A 6,539-nucleotide genomic window follows, 5' to 3' on the forward strand; every position below is an offset into this window, starting at 1 on the left:
CCCCCCTGACCCATCCCACTCTCTCTCTCTCTCTCTCTCTCTCTCTCTCTCTCTCTCTCTCGCACGCGCACACACACACGCGCGCACCTACTAGAACGCACCCACAAGCAAACAAGCCAGGAATACAAGCACCACACGCGTGCATACGCACTGACATACTTGAAAGCACTTCTACAAAATAGTGTCACTCATCCATACACAATGCGTATAGCACAATTAATCACATGACCTCAGCATCGCCTAGTACTGAAAACTACAAGAATGATTAGTCAACGGCGAAAACACAATGGACTACAATGACTGTGTGATTGATAAAAACAAAAACACACACACACACACAAAAAGTCCCAAGCAGGGAGATTTGTATTAATTTTCATAAACGCACACGGTGACTTTGTTAAAACAGATGTGCGAGTGTTTCTAATGAATACTCACAACTAACGAATATTTCTGATTCTCTTCACTTCTCGTACATGCACAAAATGCATTTTGCGGTAAATGTGTGTGTGTGTGTGTGTGTGTGTGTGTGATGTGTATGTGACTGACTCTGTGTGTGTGTGGGGGGGGGGGGGGTGGGTGGGGGGGGGTGGATAAGAGGAAGAAACAGAAGACAAAAGCAACCAGCCGCCGTGGCGAAGTGGTTAGCGTCGCGGATTGATGGCTGGGAGGACGCGGGTTCGAATCCCAGCGGAGGTGGGTTTTTCGGGCCATGGCCGACTCCTACCCAGAGTTGAGTGTGCTGTGGGCTTAAATGGAGAGACTGGGACCACACATTCGAGTCTCATCCACTTCAAGGATGTGTCTTTGTGTGTGTTGCTCTAATTACTTGACCAACACTGCATGTGTCTGTATCTCTCGAGCCTGGTTAACGCCGGGATGTCATTATGACAGGAAACGTAGAGTACAGCCTTGTCACGCAGTCCCAAACCCAAATGAACCTCCATAGCAACATCGTCATCGTCATCGTCATCCTCCCCCTCCATCATCATCAATATAAACAAAACAGTTTCAAAGTCTGTGGCCTTTCATGCCCTGCAATCATGGTGACCTCAGTTTCGATACCCCTCCACTTCTGTGCTTGGGGCGAGTCCTGTCAATGTCTTCAGTGTCTGCAGATTCACGGGAGGCTGTTGTTTGAGGGACGTGGTGGCGGTCTCCACTCTGGGAGGGACGCTCACTCAGACTGGGTCCGCGACCAAACCATTATTGTCGTTAGTGTGGGGCTTAGTAGGTGGTGTCCTAAGTACGTTAAATCAGAACAGGCACCACTGAACACCACCGAAGTGACTGAGCAGCAGTGCAGGGTCTCCTCTGGTGTGTGGCCTCCTGGCGACCTAACATCGATGGTTCCCTGCGGACTGCCGACGCTGGTACTGTGACGGACGAACCCGGGTGTGGCCGTGTATGGGGGAATCTGAATGAGCGGCGTGGGAGTAATGCCACTGAAACGGTGCAGATGATGGGGCAGCCAAAAAAAAAAAAAAAAAAAAAGAGACAAAAGCAACTTGTGCGTGTTTGTCTGTCAGCGTGCGTGCGTGCACGCTTGCAACTGGTGTTGACCACAGTGTATCAAACACTAACGTGTATGTTGTGCGTTCGTTTGTCTTCACCGTCCGCAATACCAATTCAGAAAAAGACGAAATTCCAGGAGACAGATTTGCCTCACAATCTGCACTGAAAAAAAAAATCAACAACAACACGGCAAAACAGTAAACTCTGCCACTTCAAAAACACAAACGCGGAAACAAGTGTTAGAACTCACCACACACCGAATAAATAGCACAGATATTATTAATAATAATACCTCAACCAATAATACAAACAATACAACTTGTTTTTCCGTCACCCAAAAACAATATTACTGGTCCCCATATATTTTTGGTTACATAACAATGAACGAAAAAGAGAGATAGGTCACTAGGAAAGCCACTGTACACTTTTCTTTATACAGTATCAATATCAGTAGTTCAAGGAGGCGTCACTGCGTTCGGACAAATCCATATACGCTACGCCGCATCTGCCAAGCAGATGCCTGACCAGTAGCGTAACTCAACGCGCTTACTCAGGCCTTGAGAAAACAACAACAACAACAACAAAAAACAACAACAACTGAAGAACATTTAAAAGAAATTTTTAAAAAGGACATATCTTTTTCTTTCTTCAAGAACTCCTTTATCCTCCTTTGCCCTGTTTCTGTCTACAATCCTCCGAAATAAATAACCCAACACGAAAAGTAGATCGAGCGCAGTACGATTACACACACGCACGCCACCACAATACCATCATTCATTTACTGAAGTCAGTCGACTGCACTCGATAGAAAAAGGGGGGGTAAAAATTAAATAACGTACTTGTGCATTCGCCAAATATGATGAAATCACAGACGCAGTATACGCAACAACAGGCTGATAAGTTATTCAACAATGCAAGCAATGTCACACACACACACACACACACACACACACACACACACACACACACACACACACACACACACACACACACACACACACACACACACACACACACACACACACACACACACACGTTTCAAGGTGAATCATACGTTCACTCCAAAATTGGAGTATGGAGGACCACTGCCAAATAATGTCATGCCTATAATAAACATTTCCAAATGCACAAAAGCGGCACATAGAAGCTGAGAAAACACACACGTATTTTTAACCTCCAAAGAGTACCGAGACTACATTTGCAAAATGTATAAGCTAACTTTCAACTAAAAATATTCAATGATTTTTTTTTTTTTTTGCCTCGTTTGAACATATTACACACACACACACACACACACACACACACACACACACACACACACACACACACACACACACACACACATGTACTCCCATCCTCCCAAACACAAATTTAACAGTTCTGTGTACATGTCAAACAAAAAAAAAAATAAATAAATAAAAATTTTAAAAAATCACTATCTATAGTTGAGGGGGCGAGGGGGGGGGGTGTCTTTACAAAATTTCCAAATAGATCCATCAAACTGAAGCTGGAAGCATTCATAAATGGTGAAACAGGAAACGCGTCAGCTGACAGAATATTTCTAAGTAAGCTCCATGCACCTTCCATGCTAGGCAGTGGCCCAGTGGTCAAGGCGGCCGACCGGGAAGCGACGGTCCACAGGTTTGAGTCCTGACCCGAACCGTTTTTTTTTTTTTTTTTTTTTTTTTTTTTTAACCACCTCCACCATCACCCCACCACCTTCCACTAGACCTTGAGTGGTGGTCTGTGCGCTAGTCATTCGGATGATATGATATGATAAACCGAGGTGCCCATGTTAGTGCTGTTGTCATGCACTTAGCGTACCTGATAGAGAACTTCACGGTAACAACGAGGTTTGTTCTCTGGCAAAATTACGTGGAAAAAAACCCCAACAACAGTATCAGTATCAGTAGCTCAAGGAGGCGTCACTGCGTTCGGTCAACTCCATATACGCTACACCACATCTGCCAAGCAGATGCCTGACCAGCAGCGTAACCCAACGCGCTTAGTCAGGCCTTGAGAAAAACAAATAAATAAATAAAATAAAATAAATAAATAAATAAATAAAATAAATGAAAATAAAAATAAATAAATAAAATAAAATAAAATAACAAAAAATAAAAATAAAATAATAAATAAATAAAATTAAAAGATAAAAAAATAATAGATAAATAATTAAAAATACTACTACTACTAAAACAACAATGCTTTGATAGTCACTAAACACAAATCGCTAGCAGAAAGGAAAAAAAAAAAAGAAAAGAGGGAGGGATGGGGGGGGGGGTGGCGTTAGACTGTGGCGACGCGCTCTCCCCTCAGGGGAGAGAAGCCTGAAGTTCACAATGGAGATATCACAGTCATGCAATACTCGACTTTCTGTTACGGCCTGTGTCCCCATCTGATGACAAAAAAAATATTACCGTAAAATTTTGTAGCAGAGCAAAGGTACTGTACTGTGCTTAGATTTCAACCAGCTGCTTGGGATAAACTTTAGACGAGGTTCTAGGGGATGGAGTTGGGGATTGGGGGGGGGGGGGGAGGGGTAATCTTGGACATAAACATTCATCACGCGTGTATTTTCTGCTGTTGGGAAGTCATGTCGGACAAAGGGTAACAACAACTTTTTGCTATGGAACAAGTTTGTCCATGAAGGAGAAGTTGTCTCTCTTGTACCAGAAAACTCATGCCCAAAGTGGTTCGGTGCCAGCAAAAAGATGACGACGGATTTCATGTCTTTATATTCATTCATTAAGTTCGGCTCGTTTGATTGCCGTTGGATTTCTTTTCGCTAATAATGCGTTTACTTGAATCTATGGTAGTTAACTCACTCAGTACGGCCAGTCCTCTCTTCTTCTCTACACAGACCCCTCGGATGTCCAGTGGGTGTCTGAATGACCCAAACTTTAGCTTCCGTCGTCAGAATCGTGGTATTCTTTGTCAACATTCACGTCTTCAGTATAAGAGCCTTCCGCTTGCAATACTTTGATGATGGTAATTGGGGTGAAACGCTGTTAACGTCGTCTCTTTCGCCGCTCGTATGGAGAGAGTTAACGACTGAATTTTACAGAAGACACATCACTTACCCGACGAACATATTACACAAGAATGATCAGAATAAGACAGGTATGTTGCAGCCCGTGCTGCATGTTCAACAACTTCCGTGTTAAAAAGTTCTTCAGTAAATGTGTGTGTGTATTCCTTCTTTAAACCCCCTTCCAGACGGGGCGCAATAGCCGAGTGGTTAAAACGTTGGGACTTTCAATCTGAAGGTCCCGAGTTCGAATCTCGGTAATGGCGCCTGGTGTGTAAAGGGTGGAGATTTTTCCAATCTCCAAGGTCGACATAATTATATGTGTAAACCTGATTGTGCCTGAACCCCCCTTTGTGTGTATACGGCAAGCAGAAGATCAGATACGCACGTTAAAGATCCTGTAATCCATGTCAGCGATCGGTGGGTTATGGAAACCAAGAACATACCCAGCATACACCCCCCCGAAAGCGGAGTATGGCTGCCTACATGGCGGTCATACACTACGAGTGAACGTGGGAGTTGCAGCCCACGAACGAAAGAAGAAGAAGAAGAAGAGAGACCCCATTCCACAACCGTGAGAAAAGCTTTCACGGTCAGTTGATGACCAGCTAATGGTTGACCAAAATGACCCGAACTGAGAATGACTGCGGAATAATCGTTCCGCCAAGTCAATATTTCAAACGGATTTTCCACCTCATGTCATGTGACTTTGGACAGGGGGGAATTTTTGGTCAATGGCCCACCACTGATCGAAGGCAGACATCCAGTTAAAACATCTATTTTCACATTTAAATGTTATCATTTAAAAACACATAAAAAAGGGGGTAGTAGAAGGGCTGTATGATGAGTTAGGGGGGACGGGGGGAGGAGGATGAGGGTGCGGTGTGGTGTGTGTGTGTGGGGGGGGGGGGGAGGGGCACAGAGTAAATGGAGGAAGGAATCAAAGAGGAATATTTAAATAAATTAAAAAAAAGAAAAAAAAAAAGGAATAAACAGAAGTATAGTTAAATCAAAATAGAATTACTCAGTGGGACTTCGTGAAAGAGAACTTGTCAATCTATCTACAACAACCAAAGCAACAACAACAACAAAAAGATAATGAATGTAAAAAGTACATATTAAAAACAACAACAACAGCTCCAACGTCCCCAGTGACGTTTTCGACAAATCACACCACTGGCCTTATCCTCTAGAAATATGGACGATGCTTGCTCTGTAGTTGGTCGATTTATCGAAGTATAACTCTGACTGACTACACTGACGAACATCATTAGTATATATAGATATATATTTTTCTTTTCTTGCGAGCTGTATCAGTTTCAGTTTCTCAAGGAGGCGTCACTGCGTTCGGAGAAATCCATAATACACTACACCACATCTGCCTGAGCAGCAGCATCAGCATAACCCAAACCATCACGCTTAGTCAGGCCGTGAGTGCATGCGCATACATGTGTGTGTACCTATCAGAATGGATCCATTCTACAGAATTTTGCCAGAGGGGTGTAACATTTACGTTGCCATGGGTTCTTAAGTTGTCAGTGCGTCCAATGCGTGCTGCACACGGGGGGCCTCGCTTTATCATCTCACCCCAATGACTAGACGCTCAGATTTTTTGTTTGTTCCCCCCTCCCTCCCCCCACCCACCCCGTCAAACCTTGAGAGAAAGGGCGAGAGAGCGGGAATGGAACCCAGACCCTCCGGGGACACTGTATTGGCAAGTGAGCGTCTTCTTCACCACTCCGCCACCTACCTTCCTCCTGTCGGTGTGCATTTACTATACTGCATCATGTTCACAGTCCATCCCCTGCTGGGTGCCATCCCAAGTGGATGTACCCACTGGGGCGTCCCGTGAGCTGTGGTCAGCCCAGCGGGATGAGCTGGGACGATCCCGAGCAGGGACCATGGCCGCAGCTGTTATGTCCTTGACGCCTGAAGCGGGTGGGGAGCGTGTGGAACGTAGGACCAACCATGCTTGGGATGGTGGGTGCCACACCTT

Source organism: Babylonia areolata, chromosome 21 (genome assembly GCF_041734735.1).
Source record: "Babylonia areolata isolate BAREFJ2019XMU chromosome 21, ASM4173473v1, whole genome shotgun sequence".
Lineage (NCBI taxonomy): Eukaryota > Metazoa > Mollusca > Gastropoda > Neogastropoda > Buccinidae > Babylonia > Babylonia areolata.